The sequence below is a fragment of the Sciurus carolinensis genome, chromosome 5, assembly GCF_902686445.1.
Source record: "Sciurus carolinensis chromosome 5, mSciCar1.2, whole genome shotgun sequence".
Classification (NCBI taxonomy): Eukaryota; Metazoa; Chordata; class Mammalia; order Rodentia; family Sciuridae; genus Sciurus; species Sciurus carolinensis.
In genome coordinates this window covers 129,724,654-129,745,570 of record NC_062217.1, presented here as the reverse complement: position 1 = coordinate 129,745,570, position 20,917 = coordinate 129,724,654, and the positions used below count along the sequence as shown (strand labels likewise).

At 56.7% G+C, this 20,917-nt stretch overlaps 1 protein-coding gene and 1 long non-coding RNA gene across 9 annotated transcripts in view; one reads left to right on the top strand and one right to left on the bottom strand.

Annotated features, from left to right (window-relative positions):
* Positions 1 to 20,917, bottom strand: part of Zmiz1 (zinc finger MIZ-type containing 1) — a 221,417-nt gene that overhangs the window by 147,966 nt on the left and 52,534 nt on the right. For 7 of the 8 annotated variants that reach the window (XM_047552574.1, XM_047552582.1, XM_047552580.1 and 4 more), the window contains one exon: positions 9,234 to 9,333. The exons of the other annotated variant lie outside the window; for it this stretch is intronic. The gene's annotated coding sequence lies outside the window, so the exon portion shown is untranslated. The remainder of the gene's footprint in view (positions 1 to 9,233; positions 9,334 to 20,917) is intronic. 8 annotated transcript variants of the gene reach the window in all.
* Positions 8,918 to 10,119, top strand: LOC124984671 (uncharacterized). Its single transcript, XR_007108737.1, has 3 exons — positions 8,918 to 8,988; positions 9,346 to 9,528; positions 9,921 to 10,119. It is a non-coding gene; the product is annotated as an uncharacterized LOC124984671 (long non-coding RNA).

The following is a 20,917-nucleotide window of genomic DNA, read 5'->3' as shown; positions in this document are numbered from 1 at the left end:
AAGGGCACGATTCCTGGAGGCAGCTCCCACGGGAACAGAAGCACCAGCCTGGGGAAGCTCGGGTGGGACACAGGCGGTGCCTGGGCAGGGCTTCCTGTTGGGGGTGGGTGGCCCTCGCAGAGGCCGGGTGACCTGCACGGCTGTGCCCCTGGGGACAGGCCAGGCTGGGTTTTGCCTCATCCCTGGCCCTGGCCCATCCTCCAGCCGGCCCTGGCTTCCTGCCCCACTGGATCCACCCGACCCAGGGGAGAGGGAGGGACCACGGAGCCTCCTCAGAAGCCCCAGTGTTTTCTGGGGGCAGGAGTGATCAGGTGACTCTCGTGTGCTTGGTGGCCTTTGGCCTCCAGGCCTCCAACCATTTGTTTTACAGGATGAGGCCTCGACAATAGAACCCCTAGCTTTTCTTCCCTAAGCACACAACTTGGGGCCTTGAGCTTGCTCCACGCTGGGCAGCTCAGCACTGTCATTTTGAAGACGTCACACCAGGAGACCAGGGTGAGGGAGAGAAGTCGGAAGACCCACTGCAGGGCTCAAGGCAGAATGTCCCGGTGGTCAAAGACCAGAGCAGTGTAGTGTTGCCCTAGAAAGCATGGTGTCCCAGCTGGCCCCACTCCAAGGGGACAATAGGCTATGATGTCTGGCCACAGCCCAGAGGAAGACCCTTTTCCCACCCCAGCACAGCAGGCCTGGTGCTAATAGGGTCAGGAGAGCCTTCCAGAGACCCCCGACTATCCCAGGTGGTGCCAGGAGTCAGGGACGCACTTATCCATGGTTGGGGGCACAGCAGGAACGGAGAGGTTGCTGGTCAGACCCAGAGAGGGGAAAGGCCTGAGTATAAGCCTCGTGGTCCCCAGCATACGCAGCATGGGCAGCTGCCTCCAATCCCCATCAAGGTGACTCAGAAAGCAAACGGGCCAGAGAGGGGAGGCCCTGAGGGCCCATCACAGACCGAGGCTCCCGGCTCAGTGCTGGGAGGAATGCAGGCAGGAGGGGATAAGTCTCCCTAGAGAGGACCACAGGGACAGGGACAGAGTTGGGGCCCAAGTATCCTGCTGCACATGGGTGGGCCAAAGACAACCCCTTGAAAGCAAATCCATGGCAGTCCCTTGTGGCCTGGGGTCTCCTGACAGGTGGGATGGGGGCTGCTCATGTCAGGCAGGAACCGGCTGCCTGTGTGGGACACGCAGGACTGGCTCGCATTACCTGAACAGGTCTTCTGGGCCGTGTGCGGGAGAGCAGTCTGGGAGGGACTCAGTCAGAGGACACTAAAGGCCTATGATCTGGGGCCTAAGACAAGCAGGACGGAAGACAGAGGCAGATTCGAGTTGGGCGCAGGCCAGGACTCAAGCCCACCATGGTGTAGGAGGCCTCTGACCCTGGGGTGCAGCACGCAAACCGCGGTCTGGGATAAATGCTTAGGCAGCATTCTGGTGCTCTGGCCCACAGCTGTCCAACTACCCCTCCCAGAGCCCACGCTAGGGGGTAGATGGCAGGTGGTGGACCCAGTCACCCTCTCAGTCACTGGCCACCCCCTGGACCTCTTCTTCAGAGCTGGGGTTTCCCGCTTCTAAGAGAATGGCCTTACACTCATGTGAAAACCAGATCCCTGAATCCTATCACTACGGGGACAAGGCCTGGTGATGCTCTGCCGGCCCTGATGCCAGCCCTCTGTCCTTCATCTTGGCTCCTGGTGGGCTCTGCCATCAGCCCATCCCTTGGGGAGGAGTGTGTCTCAGGTTCCCCAGAGCCCAGGTAGCTGGGGGTGTCAGCTATACCTTGAACTTGGCCTCCACCCACTGCTGCCCCTCTCTGGGTTCACGTCCACCAGCCCTGTCCACCCTGTGCTGCTGCTTGGTGCTGGTTTGGCAGTAAGCATCCCCAGGGCCAGGGATGTGGCTCTCACTGAACACAGGCCCAGCGTCCATGTGGCTGCCAGGAGATGTGTGTCGAAGGGAGAGAGGAAAGAGGCAGCGGGTGGCAGACAGACAGACCCACAAATGCAGGTGGCTTGCAAAGCATGGTCCCCAAATGCCACCACAGCCCTACTTCTCCCTCCAGGCCCTGCACTATCTGTGACAATACACACATGAAGGCCAGCATACCAGGATGATGGCCAAGGGAGCCCCACTTAGGCTCTCCCAGGTGGGCTTGGAGAAGGGCCTCAGATGCTCAGGGCTCCAGGCCTGTGTGCTCTGCACCCCTCCCCATCATCTATCACTCTGGCTCCCACCTCCCTGGAGGACAGGGACCCTCTCCCCAGTTAGAAACACCTGCCCGTCCACGAGGGCCTCAGCAGCATCTCTCACTTCTCTGTTGAGCCCTGACCCAAAGTCGTGGTTCCATCCTTCTGGAATGGCAGTAGGGTGGGACATGGTCCTTCATGACAAGATCACAGGGTCTTTGCAATGAAAGGGGACTCTGCCCACACAACAGGAAGAAAACACCATAGATATGGGGTTCCACAGAGGTTCTGGACGAGTGTTCTGGCACCCCGCTACTGCTGCCCAGCCCGGGATCTGGCACACAGCAGAAGCTTGACACGTATCTGTTGAATCCGTCAGCAGCTTGATGGATGCATCGGGGAGGCCTGACTTCATTCTCCTGCCAAGGCAAGAAGCAGCCGGGTCCTGCAGCGTACTCCAAGGACCATGACTGACAGGCTGGGTTCACATGTGCTCACCCCCACTCAGGCCAAGAGGCTGCCCTTTGGGCTCTACCGGGTCAGAGAAAGCCTGTCCTCTCCGTCTCGGGGCTGGGAGGGGTCTCTGTGATTGAGCCCAGGGTCTGTTCTTGCCAGATAGGGCAGGGGAGGTAGAGGTCTAGGACCATCCCTCAGCAAAGGCCTTTCCGTTTGCAGTCCAGGGGCCCAGGAACTCTGGGATCTGACCCAGGGCCCGCTGCTGGCGCAGAGCCCATAGCCCACACCATCGCGGCCCCTCTCCACAGCCTCCTGGCTGCAGCCGGCCTAAACTGCTTACTTAGACAAATAGGGAAAGAAGGCAGGCATGTGACGACTGCGGTTTCCTTGACCCAGACACACACACACACACACACACACACACACACACACACACACACACGGCTACTCCTGTGGGTCAAGTGGTCATGCAGTCCTGAAGGACAGGGGCTGGGCCAACTGGGGTTTCTGTATCTCCAAAGGACAAGTGACCTGGCTGCCTTTCCTTACCCAGAAGAATGTTCTTTCCAAACACTTTTCTTCTTCTTCCTGGACGTGCCAGGGACGTACTGGCTGGGAAGTGAGTGGAGTGGGGTCCCAGCCCGGTGGCCTCTGTCTGGGGTTTTCCTTCTGTCCTCCCCACCCAGAAGGCAGATGCCTGCTGGGAAACTGCAGCCACCCAGTGGTTCCCTGAGAGCAGGAGAACCCTGAGCGGCACACGGGCTGGCAGTGGGGGAGCCGAGGCACAGGGAGGGGCCCAGCCTGCCTGTGTGCTGCAGCTGGACTCCAGGGCACGGCCCTGGGGCGTCAAGGCAAGGAGAAGGGCTGAAGGAGCCCATTCTGGTCTCACTTGGCAGGCAAGGCCCTGCCTTTGTTCTGCTGCTGGGGAAAGGCCTATGGCCAGCAACGCGAGGGCTCCTGCAGTGTGGAGGAGGCCTGGGCTCAGCCGCTCCCCCGAGGGCAGGCCCGACTTGGGTACTCCGTCACTGCAGCCAGCTCCCAGCCTGACCTGGCCTCAGACCTTCCTGCAGGGACCCCAGCAGCACAGAACCCAGCAGAACAGCACTGTTCCCAGGATGGCCAAGAGTTCCTAAACAAAGGCCACCCCCTGCCTGGCCAGAAAAGTCCTCTGACAGTCCATGTCACTATCATCACAGCAACCCTACCACGGGGGCCACATGCATGCCATTTTACAGATGGGACACGGGGCACTGAAACGAATGCCAACCAACCTGAAGGTCACCCACTAATCAGAGGCGGAGTCAGGATTTGAACCCACAGACTCCAACTCCAGAGTCCATGTTTTCCATCGATACCTACCCCACAACCCCAGGAGCTGGGGCCCCGGCTGCTGGCCAGGCCTGTCCTCTGCAGAGCTCCTAACCAGGGATGCACAGGGCTGTCCTGTTGGCTCCAGCCCGTGATCCACGCCCATGCCTTCATCCTCCACCTGTCTGGGTACAACAGGAAGCCCTGTTCTATGGCAGCTCCAAGGAGGAGGAAGGAGGCAGTGAGGAAAGAGGGAGAGAAGGCAAGGAAGGGAGAACATGGGCTGGGTCACAGACAAATATGGAGGAGGCACGAGAGCAGCAGAGAGAGATCAGGGCACAGAAAAAAAACAGAAAGAGCCGGGCACGGTGGTGTAAGCCTGTAATCCCAGAGGCTCAGGAGGCTAAGGCAGGAGGATCACAAGTTTGAGGTCAGTCTCAGCAACTTAGCGAGGCCCTAAGCCACTTAGCAAGACCCTGTCTTAAAATAAAATATAAAAAGAGCTGGGGATGTGGCTTGGTGGTTAAGCACCCCTGGGTGCAATCCCCAGTACCATAAAAAAAAAAAAAAAAAAAAAGGAGAAAACATGGGAAGAGGGGAGGAACCCGGAACGTAGAAAGAAGAGGAAGAGATGAGAGTGAGGAAGGCAGCAGGAAGTGGGGAAGGATGAGAGGGAGAGGGACGGAGCCGAGGAGGGCAGCAAGAGAAGGGGAAATCCGAAGGAAGAGAGGAAGAAGGGAAGGCAGGCGGACACGGGAAAGAGGTGGAGGACTGGAGAGGAAGAGGCGAACGGGAGGTCACGGGGAGAGCACCCTGGAAAACCGAGAGACAGACAGAAAGCAAGCCCGCCCACCGAACATTAAATACCTAACAGGAGATGACAAATCAAATGGGAATTACTGCGGTAAAAACATAATTAGAAACTTGATTGAAGTTAAACAGAATTTACATAACACTGCAAATTAACTTTACACGGAAACTATTCACTGGGAAGGCAATGAAGAGACATTTCATTAGTAATCTATATTTAAACAATAGGCACAATGGAGGGAACTTGGTGCCTTCAGTTGGAGCGGGTGCCAGAGGCTGCTGGAGGATCAAAAGCAGCGGGTGCTCCAAGCGGAAGTGGGCAGGGTCCAGGGTGGAATCTGGAGCCACTTCTGCTCTGATTTGCTGTGTGGCCCTGGGCAGGTGTCTTGCCTTTTCTGAGCCTCAGTTTCCTCATCTGCCAAATGAGGATGTTGGAGAGGTGGTTTATAAATCTGGATATTCTAGGGGAGTCTGGGAGATGGGAGAGGGTGGTGATAAGCTTGTGGGCTTTGTAGCAGAACGGGACTGGTTCAAAATCCCTCCTGCCACATTAGCTACGGCATCATGCATGCTTTGTCCTCTCCAGCCCTGGTTTACCGATCTGTTCAATGGGCATAAGTTCAGTCCTGCCTCATGCCACTGAGACGGGAAGGATTTCGGGAGAGAAAAGGTAGAGACAGGCTTAAAGAAAAGTGAGCCTGAAGGCACAGGATTGCTTGTCCCCTCCCCTGGCACACTAATTAGATAACCGCGGTGTCCCGCCACGAACACACCACCAGTCCTGCACCATGCAAGTGGCTTCTGCTGCTTTCCCTAGTCCTCAGAGCACAGTCAGAGGCGCATCTCCCTCACTTTGTCCCCAGGGAAGGGGTCAGCAAGCCCCCGCCTAGCTCCATGCAATTCTCGGCCTGGAGAAGTCTCTGGAGACTCTGCTCACATCCTAGTAAGTGGCTTCTGCAGACGGCCTGGACTTGGCGCCTGTGGATCCCAGGGCTTGGACACATGACCTCTGACCTCCCGCCCCGCTGAGCACCCGTCCAGCCTCAGCACTCGATCGGGGCAGCCGGGTCTCTCTGCAGCCTCCCTGGAGGCACTGACGGTGTGCATTCTCTGCTGGTGCCTGCAGACTCCCGGTTACACTGGAAGCTGCTGGTTCTGTCCCTGTCCCCCACCAGTACAACTGGACTGTCAGCTCTCGGATGAGGGGAGGTCTCTGTTGTCACCTCTAGACATGCCAACCTGAGCCCTGTGTTTGGCACAAAGCAGGTAATTAGCAAGTTCTGGTTGGTAGTGGTCAGGGTGTCCCTGCAAGAGGTGGACAGGAGCTGAGGTGGACAGAAGGCCCAAGAGAGCCAGCACTCTGTTCCTGAGGGAGAGGTGAGTGGCATGAGGATCCAGCCTTGGACAGAGAGGGACAGCTCAGAGAGCCTGGGCTTGGTTTCTGGAGTCTCTGCAGTCCCTGTTTCAATGCCAGCACGGGGTAGCTGCAGTTCCTGAAGTCCTCCTGCTGTGGGGGCATGTCTGGAACTGAGGGGAGACCCTGCTCCTCAGGGTCCCATCCTGGTCCAGAGGGGGCTCTTCTGAGAGAGACTGACAGAAGACAGAGACAGAAACTGGGAGACAGAGATGAAGCCAGGGCAGGGAAGAGATGGCACCCACAATTCCAGCAGAAGGCGGAGCACTCTAACTAGTGATCCACTCCTGCACCCCTCATGGCCCAGGAACGCTGCTGTTTCTTTAAGATAAAGGAGACCCTGGAACTCCACAGGCACTGTTGGGTGTCTGTCCCCTGTGGGCAGCATCTGAGCTGCCCCCTTGAGCACTGTGTTTTCAGACAAGTGTTCCAGGCAAGGGGGAGGTCCCCTGAGTCCAAGAGCCCCAGAGTGGCAGCAAAAGGTCAAGAGAGCTGAGTGAGGCTGCTTAAAAGAAAGTGCAGAAGTGGACAGACATGGGGACGTGAGGCTTGGCTGTAGGGGTGCTGGCGAGGGGGACAGGGAGAGCCCGATTACGGGCCGCTCGTAGACCAGACAGATACCTACAAGTCCTCACACCCGTGTGGCCAGGGGTGGCGAGGAGGAGGCTCTGGACCCTCCATTCAAACAGCCCATTTATCGAGGCCTCTGGGCCTTTGGTGCATTGGTGTTCCAGCCACCTGCAGTGCCCTAACCTGCCCTGTCCAGTAGCATCTCGTGTCCATTCAGAGCCTGCTCCTCTGTCCTCCTCTTGCCCCGCACTGCACCTTCCTGACTGCTGCTCGCCCCTCCTCCTGGGGCCTGGATGGCCATGATCAGAGACTCAGGCCCTTGACCCTCGTTACCTGCTTGCACTCTGGAGGTGACCTCAGCCGCACAGCTTGCAACTCCGGCTACCTACGACACTCCCAAATTTAGATCTCCAGCAGCCGGGACCTCTCTTGCCTTCCAGACTCCCATCCAGCCACGACTCAGCCTTTCCACCCGGATGGCTCAAAGGCATCTCAAACTCCAAGTGTGAAGCGCAGCCCCCCGGCTTCATTCCGCCCTCCCCCAGCCATTCTTCTCAGGCTGAGATAATGACCACCTCCCTCTCCCCCTGGCTCCTGTCCCCAACCCACGAGCCATCCCTGGCTGTCTTTGTAATCCTCTCCTCTGGTGCAGCCTGTCCGAGGACTCTCAGACACTTTCCAACTCCACAGCTTCCTACCTCCTCCCCACCACCTTTACCTAGAAGGGGCGACAGCTTCCCAGCGATCTCCTGCTGCACACGGTCACCTCCATGAGTGGGTCCCCACAACCTCTCACTTTCTGCCCTTCACAGGGCACCAGCACAGGACTTCCCTGCTTTTCCTTGAACACCGAGTTCACCCCACGGATTCTGGTCTCCCCACCCTGGATGGAGACTCTGTTCCCTTTCCTGGATTCAATTATCTTCTTAAAACTTAGCATCTGACATACGAGAGGTTAGTTTTTATAGGTATTCATTGTCCACATCTCCTCATAAGAACAGAAGCACCACGTGGGGGGAGTTTTGTCTGTTTCATTCCCTGCTCTATTGATCAAGTTTCAAGGGGTCCTGACACAGTGACTTCCAATAAATATCTGGGGAATGAATAAGTGAACAGTGCTGCATCCTCTTCCCTGGACACCTGCTTGTGGGGCCAGCACAATACTCCTCCCGCCTCCCCTGCACAGTCCCAGATGCTACACAGTCTCAGCATCACCACGTGGTAGCGAGTCCAGTTCTGGGATCCCGAGTTGGCTTCTGCTCATCTCCAAAACCCAGTCCTTAGTTCAGATCTGACCTGGTGCAAAAGTCTGTAAGTGTCTGATGAATGAGTTAAGTAGAAAGTGGTGGTTAGATGAATGGGTAGACGGATGGATAGGGAGGGGGAAGGATGGATGGATGGGTGGAGGTAGTTGAGTGCAAGGATGGATGGATGGATGGATAGATGGATATACAGATTAATGGATGGATAGGTGGGGAGATGTGTGCGAGAATGGATGGAGAGATGGGTGAATAGATGGATAGGTGGTGGATGGGTACCTGAATGGATAGATAGGTGAGTGGATATATGGATGGATGGATGGATGGATGGATGGGTGGGGGTGGATGGGTACAGGGATGCATGGATAGACAGATGGATGGATGGATGGACAGGTGGGTGGGAGGATGGATATGTCAGTGAGTAGATAGATGAACAGATGGAAGAAAGAACAGGTAGATACACAGATAGGTGTGGAGAAGACTGATGGGTGGATGGATGGATGGATGAGTCTCACCACAGCACATAATAAAGCCTACTGGTGGCTTGGATTCTACAGCAGGACTTCTCAGGGAGGATGACTCAGACCAGTGCATGGTAAAAGTATAGATGCAGATGCAGTAAACAGGGTAAAGCCGAGCGGCTCTGGTGTGGTCAGAGCTGGCTATGTGATCCCTGGCAGACCCAGTGACTTCCTGTGCTCGGTCTCATGGTCTGAGCATGCAGATAACTCTTGCCCAGGGCTGCCAGGGAGACAGCTTGGAGTCTGAATGCAGTCACAAAAGAGGGCACAGCCGTGCTGCCGTGAAGCACCCTCCTGGCAGTCCCCTCCTCTCAGGCCCCACCTGCTGCTGACCTCGGGGCCACATGCTCCATCCACCAGGCCTGAGGCCCTGGCTACACCCTGAGAGTTCAAACTGGGCCGGGCTGCTAACGTGACCCGTCTCCAAAGACCAACCGATCCGCCTGATTCACAGTCCTTGAGATGAGAGTAAGTGGGGGGCCTGAGCCCAGCACCTGATTTAAAGACACCCAGAAGCCCAGCGTGTTTTGTGGTCATAAGGAAACTTCACAAGGAGGGACAGGGAAGGCTTCAGTCAGGTCAAGAGCAACGGGGAGAAAGGTGACAGCCCTCAGCTCCCATCCAGCCGTTACTTCCCAACCTCACCCCACCCTGGCTTCTGGGAACTGTGGCGGCATGACCTGGGCACTGGGGTCTCGAGGACCTGGTGTTACCTTCAGGGTCTGGCAGCTTAGTGATGGGTGGTGGCTCCTCTCCTCTCCTCACACACCTTGTGACATGGGTCTGACGGCAGGCACGGGCCCCTTCTTCCTCCTGGGAATACAGGGGAGAGACAGGACATGCGTGAGCAGCCAGGGACACAGACGGCTGTCCAGTCCTTCTCTCTCTATCCCACACTGGACTAGTCCCCATGGCCTCTGAGGTCACTTAAGTCCACTGTGGATGCCTGATGGATCAACCCGTGACCTCTTCCCACCCAGCAGCCTCCAATGAGGAAGAATCCTCCTGGTGAGATTTTAAAAATACACCTGCACGTGAGTCTTGTTTGTTCTGGGGCTCGGGGCCTTTGGGCTGCTGTTTCTCTTCTTGGTGAGAAGAGCAGAGAGCCATGGCCTTCCTGTGTGGCCCCCAGGAAGGGTGACAGAGAGAAGCTGTCGGGTATTTTTAGCAGGGCACACAAAGCCCTGGCCTGGTCTCCTCTCTGCACCGGGCCTGGCTTCGGGGAATTATCTCACACGGTAGGCCGGCAGTCACTTCCAAAGCTACTCTTTGACCCCTCCTGAATTCCTTCCTCAAGAATTGCTCAGCAGGTCTCTCGGAGGCGCTGGGAGCCGTATGTGAACACCGTGCACGCCTCCTTGGGAAAACCAGCCGGGTGCCCTGCTTCTCCCTTCCTACAGACCCGGAGGGTTGCTGCCTTGCTGGACACGGGTGGGGAGGCCAGAAACAGAGTCAAAAGCAGACAAGAGCCCTGGTGACGACTTCAGGCCTTCTGCCATGGCCCTTGCCATTCTGGGTGGGAACCGAGGCCTACCTGCAGATGACTCAGTCAATACTCCTGCAATCTGGCCTTATCCAAAGCCATGGTGGCCAGGGATCACGGCATGCTAGTTACATATTTCTAATATGCCTTAATAAATAGATAACGAACGAAGCAAAAATGTATGTTCTTTCAGGTACTGCCTAAGTCCAGAATCTCCTCACAGACGACCAGAGTTTCCTCGGCCAAGCTTTCGCAAACTCACTGTAGTGTATCAACCCTGCTCTATGGACAGGAGAATGAGAGGCAGGGAGGAGGGGCAGCAGGCGGACAGGGCCCCAGGACCAGGGCCAGTGGAGGTAAAGTCATGGTGTGCTGGAAGCCATTAGTGTGGCCTCTCTTTCCTGCACTGGTCAGAGTACGACTAGCCCCTCTTGAACATGGGACAAGGCCTACTGAGGACGGGTGTTCCAGAGAAGGGCAGAGACGCAGAGGCATCTCTTCCCAGCATTCCCTGAGGTCTCTGGTCCCCTCTTGGCCCTCCCACCAGGCTCCCCCACGGCTGGAGTCAGTCAACAGGGACTAGAAACACAATCCCCTCTCTAGGTAGAGTCGGAAGCACAGAGCGCGTCACTGAGCCCCACAACCTGAGCTCTTGGTCCTTGATCCTGTGGACACCGGGGCAGCTGCCAGCCCTCTCTGGAGCTTGGTGTCCCTGTGCGTGCCTCGGGGGCCAGCCTTGATGATTTCGTTGTCCTCGCAGCTCTCAGGCCTCACTGACACTCTAGGTCCTCTCCGGTGCTGCTACAGGCAGGAGACCCCAGCTGGGCCCCTGGCTGTCCCCGCTGTGTGCCCTTCCCGCCCCTCCTGCTGAGCACAGGATGTGGGTGTCAGGAGGTGAGGGTTGAGTGTGGGGGTCGGGTGGGGAGAGGCCTTGGGACGGGACTTCCTGAAGCCAGATCGGTTTACCACAGTCAGTTGGGCACAGGACCGCACAGCTGTGAGTTATAAATGTCCCTGTCAGAGCTGGGGTGGAGAGAGGCCTTGCTGCCAGTGGAGGCACCAAGGAGCCACGGTGCCCATCTGGGGGCCTCTCAGCCACTGGCCTGTCCTCCCACGGGCCACTCCTGAGTCTCCAGTCTTCACACGCCCTCACTCTCTCCACCCCTCTCGGAGATGCCTGAGCGATGGGGTCTGACACCACCCTCCCCTGCTCTTCCTTCCAGGTATGTCTTGTGGTTCCAGCAACCCTGACAGGTCCTGGAGAGCAGGGTCTGCCCTGGGCTCCTGCCTGGCCCTAAACCCTGGGCCTGGCACACAGCCCAGCAGCCTGCTTCCCACACCAACCGCCTCCCGCGCTACCCACTGGGCCACACAGAGGAGGGGCGAGGGCGGGAGAGCCTGCATACAGGCCACTGGGCCCAGAGAGGGCAGGCAGAGCAGGGCTGGGTACACGAAAGGGCCTCCTCCAGTCTAGGATGAGAGGGTGGACCCAGCTCAGGGGTGAGCCTTCGTGTAGCGAGGCTGCCTAAGAGAGAGAAGTTCGGTCCCTCCAACCCCAAGGCCGGGGCCACTGAGGTGGGAGGCACAGGACCAGCCACAGAAATAGAATAGCTGTCCTAGATTATGGTTTGGTTTAACAGGGGCTGAAGCTTATCAATTCTGAAGATCCTCTTAAAATATATATAGATATGAAATTACAAATACCTGTTTAGAATCAGAAGTCATAACAAATCCCAGGAGGCTTAGAGTCCTGAACCCTGATTTCATGAGGCCTCCCTCTTTAAACAATTTGCCAAAAATGCCTGTAGTGAAAGCTCCGGGTGCACCTGTGTGCCCCAACCCTGCCCCCCCAGAACCTGCCTCAGCTCTCGGGGACTCCCAGCTTCCCCCCAGCTTCACACGCTGCCTGTGAGCACCTCTCTACCATCATGACAGAGATAAAACGGATATGATCATAATATCCTAAGGGGCTGATATTAAAGGGGCTTTCTCTGCACCAGTCTAAGTACTTCATGTGAATTAATTCATTTTAATCTCATCGCAACCTAGAAGTTAGGTACTGTACCCATTTGAACACATGTAGAAACAGAGGTCAAGAAACCAGCCCAAGACAGACAGCCTGGTGTGGGTGCCAGCACTCTCTGCCACCTCTCTAGAGAGTCTAGAAGAGTTCTGTCTTCCTGAGAGACTCCAGTGACCTCAGGAACCAAGGGCTAAGTCAGTCCCCTTCTGAAGAAACCTTTCATTCATCCATCCCACCCAACTGCTCCGAGTACCCCCCGGGGCACCAAGACCTGGGCGGAAAATGGGGCCTCCTGACTGCCTCTGCTTCCCAGGGCTGGCTGGCACGGGGAGGGGAGAAACAGGTCCTAGAGATGTCTGAGTCTGCCCCACGGGGACTCTAATGCTGGAGGCAGAGGGGTGATGTGCTGAAGGTCACACAGTATGTGTCTTACTCCTCGTTTTCAGGTAAAAACAAAACAAAACAAAACAAAAAAAACGTGGTTGGAGAGAAGTGACTTCCAAGGGCCTCCCAGCAGGCAGGGAGCCCACGTGAGGTCTGAGGTTGATTTTCTAGAGGGGCGGATCAGGTGGTCAAGCGGCCTGGGGTCAGGTGCTGTGGCCTCCTCTGAGTCTGTCCTGTGTTTTCCCTCTGCCCCTGCCCCTGTGGCCTTCCAGGCTCCCCTGGATTGTGTACAGAGTGATAAAAGGGCCAATCATAGTAGAGAGAAACAGACATTATTACCTCATGTACATGTACGACTGCATGACCCATGTGATCCTGCATTATGTGTAATCAGAAAAATGAGATTACACTCCATTTATGTATGATCTATCAAAATGTATAAATGCATTCTACTGTCGTGCACAACTAATTAAAACAAATAAAATAAAATAAAAAATTTTTTTAAAAAGGGCCGATTAGCAGGGGGGGGGGGGGGGGTCCCTGGTGGCAGAGGCAGTGGGTCATGCGGAGCACTTCCCTGGGGTGCTTTGCACCAGCTCAATGTCTACAGTCATTCTATAGAGGAGACTCAGGCTCCGGGGACAGCAGAAGGAACTGGAGCCCTGGCCCCAGATCCCTGGGTACTTGCAGCCCTAGCTCAGTCTGGTCTCCTGCAGACAACACCTGCCCTCATCACTTCAACCTCTCTTTACCTTGGGAGGTGGCCATTTTCAGATGGCCAGGAAGAGAGAAGGGGCTGAGGCAGTGGCTCACCCGCCTATGCCAAGGAGACCAGGGAGGCAGATCCTGCCCTACCTTGAGTGACCAGGTACAGGTGAATGGCTTCACAGGGACTCCCATTTAAACTGCCCCGGCAGGAAAAAAGGGCGCCTCTCTTATGAGCTACTTTTGGTGGCCACAGGACTAGGAAGAGAAGGCACAGTCCAGGGGCACTATCTGTGTGCCAGGGGATGGGGTGGTGCTAGCCCGCAGGCTGGGGACTGGCCAACCCTGCCCCAGGTCTCTGCTGCCTACAGCCTGTGGCCTGGCCCTCATTCTCAGGCCCTCCTCCAGTGTTTCCCACTTCAGGTGCCAGCCACTGCCAGCCACATCTGTGCTCCGTCTTAATTATTTATGTATCATTATTTAAATCACTTTAAACCAATCACTTTCTTTTATTTAGCTTCATCTACAGCAATATTATCTGTGAAATCAGGGGTTTGATGAACTAATTATATATTTTTTTCTAATCTACACAAAAATAAATACATCATATTAAAATTTGAAATTTAGATCCTCACACTTGTCAGGGCGGTCAATATTGCCCAAGGCCAAGATGGGGTGCAGGCTGCTTCTGGGGAGGGCTTGGTTCAGGTGGGGGGTGGGGAGAGAGAGGGAAAGAGAGAGAGAGAGAGAGAGAGAGAGAGAGAACCTCAATCAGAGTGGTCAGGGAGCTGGGAAGCAGAGTCTGGGTGCTGGACAGGGAAACGGGAAGAGGTGGAGGTTTCCAGACGGGCACACAGAGGGTGTGTTCTGGGTCATGGGCTCAGACCAGGCGACCTCCTTTCCTCCTTAGAGCTGGAGTTTGGGCCTGATAGCTCCCCAGCCATCTTCCTGAAAATTCCTCCTGATGAGGACAGGATAGCGGGGTGAGCCCAGGGGCGGGAGTCCAAACACCGCAACGGCAGTTGTCTCTGCCACTGTCTTGCTGGAGCTCCCTGGGCCTCAGTTTCTCCACCACTACAGAAATGGTGGGCGAGCCAGAACCACATGCAGCCGCTCTGAACGCTGGTGCAGCTGGGTGCTCCTGGTGACAGGCCTTCTAACTGCCCTGTGACCTCTTCCCCTTACACCTGCTCAGGGGCCTCGAGTGGTGTCTGGGGTGTCAAGGGGAGTCAGGGCCATCCTGTGTGACAGCTATAAAATTAGATAATCAGCTAATCACCAGCAAATTAGCATCCCATCTTTACATAGAACAAATATAGTATTTACGTAAAAGTTGTTAGGAGTTTCTCTCTTTTTAATTAGCAGAAATAAATGCAAAATGAATGGTAATTAGGCAGCTGATGGATTCGGTAGTACAATTACGCCTGCAGCGGTGCCCCAGTCCTTAAACACTGCGTGCTCCCAGGAATCGGAGGAGCCTATTTATATAATTTATTTATAAAACAAAGTTAGCAGGAACAGAGGAGCGAGGCCTGGCACGGCGGGGGAGGGTCTTGGCGGCAGGGGCAGGGCCCTGGGAGGGGCGCGAGCCGCAGTGCCCAAGGCCCAGGGGGAGGGGGCTGCTCAGCACTGGGACGTGCAAAGCACCGTCAAGGCCCCCGTGTGTCTATTTCAGGCCCAGCATATGTCACCAGGAGCTGGGAACGGTCCTCTCTGGCAGGCTGTAGGTTGGAGCTGCGAGGAGTGGGGAGCAGCTGTTCTTATCCTCCTTCCTGTCTGTCTCCTTCTCTCCCCTGGTCACCACCTCTCTCCTTTTTGCTGGCACTAAGGCTTCACTGGGCACTTCTCTGCCCTGCACCCCAGGGTGAGTTCCTCCTGGAACTCAAGGAAAACTAGATCTAGGAATAACGCTCTAAACCCAGCGGGAATAAGTTCCAGATCATCAGAGCACCCAGTGCGGTGGGAGTCCAGAGGCAAGAGCCCAGAGAGGAAGGAGACAGCCCACCTGAAGGGATGCCAGTGGGGTTTTGAAGGATGCCCAGGAGTTTTCTGAGAAAGCAGGAAGACCTGTAGGTGACGAGGTAGGAGAGGGCAGTTGCACTGTGTGACTGACTACAGTTAGGCCTGCTCCAGGGCTGAGGATGCCAGAGAACGAGGCAGGGTCTTGGATGCCAGGCAAGGGGGTTGGATTTGATCCCAGAAGTCACAGAAAAGTCTGAAGGAGGGAGCGAAGCAGCCTCCTCCCGCTCGCAGTTCTTGTCTTAGATCCCCCTCCCCCACCCCAGAGCCAGAGAGAGGAACAGGTCCACAGGCCATTAGAGGCAGCTGGTCCAGCGCAGCAGAGCGAGCGCTGAGCAGGAGGCTAACCTGATTATGGGAACAAGAGGTCTGTCTGCGAGGAGGGGCGGGGGGAGGGAGGGTGGCCTCTCTGGGAGCAAAGGGAAGGGGCACGTTCCCTGGGTCCTCTGAGTAAGGGGCCTCTCTTCCCTAGAACAGCGTCCTCTGCCCTGCCCTCCAACCCTGATTGCTAGGAGCAGCCTCCCCAAGCCTGGAGGACAGGAGCCAGTGGCGCCAGGAGTGCTGTGTCAAACTTCGGCTCTACCCCTGCCTTGTGCTGTGACCTTGAAGATCCACTGGGTCACATATTCTGGTCACCAAAACAAAGGGGAAGGGCAGGAAATTGGTCCTCACCTCATCTAGAGGGTCTTATGGGCCTGGGTTGCCAAGCTTTCAGGAATCTAGGCAGGGCAGACACTCTCCAATTTGCCAGAGTCCCCGCCACTCCCTCTTGCCTCACCCCAGCCCAATTCCCAAGCTGGTGTGGTCCCTGCAGACAGCCGAGTGGAAACCCCTGCAAGATGACTGGCTAGGTCCTTCCAAGCTGACAGCCATGACCTGGTTTGGGCAGACCAAAGGCCAGGGTGGGTGGAGATGAGAAAAAGGCCGGGAGTCAGAGTCGCTAGGGAGATGGAGTCATGGCCACACTTAGGCTGGGGGCGCCTCTACCAGGGCACACAGCAGGCCCTCCCTCTAGTGGCTGCGTGGACTCAGTGTGCCCACATCTAACCTGGAACAGCGTAGCCCACCCAGCCCTGAGTGGCAGGGGGTGAAAGCTCAGAGAAGCTAGCCAGGGGGAGATCCGAAGGAAGTCAGAGTCCTGGGGGCAGCGGGCGGTGCCTTCCAACACTGCGGGATTTCCCAGAGGGAAGAGCCACACTTCCTGGCAGGGACAGCCCTCACACCTCTGGTAGCTTCCTTTAACAAGGCAACGCTCCCGTGACCCAGCCTGGTCCAAGAACGGTGCCGGCGTTGTCAGTGGCCGTGGCTCTCGGGAACACGCTCTGAACTTGTAAGGGAAGCCCAGATCACACGGCTCCACTCGGCCGCGCTGTAAGTTGCGCTCCTGCCTTGGGCCAAAATCAATATAAATCTCCACCACGACTGTTTCCCCAGAACAGGGCCCAAGCCCCTCGAGATGACATTCCACCCTCAGCCAACGCCGGGGGCTCCCTTTATCCCGTGACCTCAGCCTCGCAGGTGAGGCAGCTGAGGATGGGGTGGGGCGGTGGTGGTGGGAGGGCAAGCCAGGGGCCAGGCTGCCTCTGTGCCTCCCCAAAGACACGCCCGGTGCTATTCATCAACTGGTTTGCAGGGCCGTGAGAAATCAATGGCGTTTGTACTGCAAACTCATCATTAGGACAGGAAAACTCTGCAATGGAATTGATTTGTTTAAATATAATAACACAATTTAACAGAGAATCGTGGGGGTGGGGAAAGGACCCAAGCAACAGAACAGGACCAGACAGCTCAGACAGAGGAGAGGAGCAGCCTGCAAACACCCTCCCTGGCTGTTCCACCTGCCCCGCCCCTGCCCCCCAGGGGGCCAGGCGGGTGTGTGCTATTGCCCTCAGCAGCCTGTGGATGGCCCTGATGGTCACTGCTATGCTGTTCTTTGGAGGTGACTTTGCTTGGTGAATATCGGTAACACCCCACGGACTCTTATCAGGCCCCGGCTCTGGTCCAAACACCCATGTGGGCTGGGAGGCCACAGGATTAACAGCACAGAAGGCACACGTGGGGATGGGGTGGGCTTCCTGGGGTCTCAGAAGGTGTGAGAGAGGAGTGCAAGGGCAGGACCAAGGTCAGTGGGCAGAAATAGAAGGTCTCTTCCAAGAATGGGAAAGAACCCCTTTGAAATATGGCCCTCAGCTCATGGATAAGGTGCCTGTCGGTCCGGATGATGACTGATGAGAGTTGATTTTATTGATCCTTACAATGTTCTAGGACACTGTAAATATTTTGCAACTGTCACTTCACTGAGTCCTGCTATCTTGTAAAGGAGGGACTGTCATCACCCACATTTCACAGATAATCCCACTGAGGCTCAGAGAGGTCAGAATGACTGACCCAGGACACACAGCTCGTCAGTGAGGGTGCTAGGAGTAGACACTTGTGTTTACCACCCCAGAGTCTGGTCCCTACCCACTGCACCCTACAGTCAGCCCTGACAATCAGCCTCTGTATGCCTGGGGAAACAGATGGCTCCTGCCCTGCTCCAGAAACTGAGGCATCAGATGCACTGAGCCATTCCCCAGCAGCTTCCAGGAACTTCTGAGGAGGGTGTGGGGTAGGCCGTGCCTCCAGTTGGCCTCCTGGTCCCGGGCCCTGCAGCCCGGGTGAGGCTGGAGCGCTCACAGCAGCGCAGAGCTGGTCGTGGCACTCGGGCGCCCACGCCCAATACACCCCCAGGGTCTGTGGGCAGGAGCACAGGCGCGCTGCCATCTTTGGGGAAGGAAAGCCCAGGCATCCTGGGCAGCCTTGCGGAGCACACAGGAGCCTTCCTATCAATCTCAGAATGTGGACCCTATTCCTGGTGACTGTGGGGAGTCAGGAAGGGCAGCGGGGGGTTGGGAAAGGAATCTAAAGGCAAGAACGCCTAATGGCCAGCAGGAGTTGGGTGATGAGGGGGACAGGAGCCCAGATCCCCTACTGGGCCATGGGGTAGGGGGAGGGAGGTCTCAAGGACATCCTAGGCTTCTCCCCTGTCCTCTGAGCTTTGGATGCCCAGCTTCCCTGGAGCATCAGCAGCCTGCATCAATAGGAATTGACCCGGGACTCTAGGGAGCACGGGTCCCTCCCCCCAGGAAGCCCCAACCTGGGGGAGGATGCTGCTACCCGTGGCTGACACCAACTCCATTCTCTCCCCTGCTGACCTTTCTCCTTCGTCAGCATACTCCATCAATGCACCGGAGGGGCTCGTGCAATCCTCCCTGCCCTGACCAGGCCGGGCTGGACCAGGGGCTCCCTCTGCCATCCCTTTTAAGAAAGAGGTTTCCGGAGCTCTCTAGAGAGCTGAGAGTAGGGCTGCCGAAGCCCCCATGCAAAAGGGAAGACTGAGGCCTGGTGAGGCGCTGCCGAAGGCCCACCAGTCAACAGCAGGTCCCGCCCTGGGCACAGACAGCCCAGCAGGCAAGACCCAGACCCCTTCTGCTAGAGAGGGAGGGAGAAGAGGAAGTTGCAGGGGAGAACGGAGTCAGGGCTGGGGGTGGTGGGGAGCAACGATGGTCAGGCCAGGAAAAGGAGTTGTCAGATGTGGGCACCAGCAAGCCCCTGAGCCAAGGAGGGGTTCCGGAGGACTCAGAATTGCAGCCAGTGCTTTCAGACAGGGCCGGCATGGCCGCCAAACTGGTTTGCCTTGAAGAGAGAGGTTTCCAGAATTTGGAACACTCGGTACTAACACTGGAATAGTCCTAGGCAAACCCAATCTGTGGTCACCCTAGCAGAGCTGATTCTGAGTTCTGGTTCTGGTTTCTACCATTTTCAGACTCCCTGTGACGCCCCCTGCATGCCTCAGTTTCCTCATCTGGAATACAGAGTTTACAACATCGCCTCGTGTACGGTCACCGGGAGGGCTGAATTCAATAATGTATGCCAAGTGCGTGACATCTGACACCAAGAACTCAACCAACGGCAGGTGGCCACTGATGCTGCCACCAACTGCACCACCAGCCTCACTCCTATGGGAGCAGCTAACACGTACCCACGCTGACCCGTACCAGACGCTCTTCTGAGTACTGCGCACCTGCTGTAATTTAACTCCCATGACACTGACAGGGGCGGCACCATTATCGACCCCCTTTCAGGCGAGGAGACCAAGGCATGCAAAGGCCACTCCACAGGCCCAGGCTCCCGCAGCTGGCAACTCCAGAGCCTGGAAAACCACTTCTGTTTCCACTGGGCTGACTCCAAAGCCAGGCAGCCACTGGATGAAGGCCAGTGTCCACAGGCTTCTGGTCACACTGACCCAGCCCAAAACTGGACAAACACAGGCTGGGCAGGCATGCCAGGCCACTCAGAGGTGTACAGGGGATGGAACAAGAGTCCCTGACTGGGGGAAACCGAGTCGCCAATTGTTAGCCTGGGTCTTCGAGACCTTTCCCTTCCTGCCCAAACACATCAATCTCATTTATTAGGTTCCCAGTGTGTATTTACACAGCAAGAAAGGACAGCCGAGACACATACGCCTGCCTCCAGCTGCACGCTGCCTTCAGTCTGGCCACACTGCAAGGTCAGGTGAGATGCTCATTTCAGAGGTTAGACCTGGGCTGGGGCCGGGGCTCCGTGGTAGAGCACTTGCCCAGTAAGTGCGAGGCCCTGGGTTCAATCCCCCGCACAGCCCCAAACCAGAAAAGACCAGAAGAAAGCAAACAGAGGTTAAAAGTCAGCAATGTGCAATTCCATTCCCAAACCCAGGCTCCTCTGGGCTGCTGGTGTGACAGGAGGGAGTGGCACCAGGGCAGGATGCCACACTGTGTGCACTGGGCCCAGAGCAGGCACGGCCCCCTCTCCTTAGAGCCTGGGTAGCTCAGCAGAAACCAGCAGCTCAAGGAAGGGGCCCGGTTGCCTAGGGAGATGGCAGCCAACAGGAACTGCTCACAGGGAGTAAAGGAAGAGAGGCTGAGGTTCAGGCAGGGTACCTGCCCCAACACTGCGCTGACAGGTTGGCCTTGCAAAGTCCCGGCTCAGACTCAGAGGCTGTGCACACAAAGCCATTCCTGCTCCAACGCCAAGGAAGTCCTGGGCACAAGGGACCATATAGCACACTCACAAGCAATTAGCTTCCAGCACCCTGGAGAAAGGTCGTTGAGGCAGGCAGGCACTGGTTGGGCAGGGGCCCCAGGAAGCTGGACCTGGTTATTTTTAGCCTCCTGATTCTAGAGGGAGGAGGCCATTCTCTTCACCAGGTAAATGTCAGCGCGACTGGCAGACCCAGTCAATTCAAGCAACTGGAGGCCGGGAGGGAAGACGATACCAGAGGCCTTCTCCCCTGGTTTGGTCCAAAAAGGAGGCTGACCAGGGGCCTGGATCCTGGGTACAAGTCTTGGTTTGGCTGTGTGACCCTGGCCAAGTCTCATGCCTTCTCTGACTCCGGTTTCTGCCACTGACACAGGACCTAAGCCCATTGATATTATGAATGTGACTCAGGGGTCACGAAAAGGCCTCTGAGTCGAGGGAGACTCGCCTCCCTCCCGTGGGGTGGCTGCCGTACTATTCCAGAAACGAATTCTGGCTTCCTGAGCAGGAACTGGGCAGCCCTGAGCTGGAGCGTCCTGAGCTGGCGGCTGTGCAAATCGCTGAGGGGATTTGCGCAATCGCGGGTACTCGGAGTCCAAGGAGCTGTAGCTGCTGCTCTGCTGATAGGAGGGAGGTGAGAGGAGGGCAGCGAGCCGGTGGAGATGCAGCAAACACACGCCACCTGGCCCAGGCCACCAGGAGGGGCCGCGCCCTCCTGGGGAGGGCAG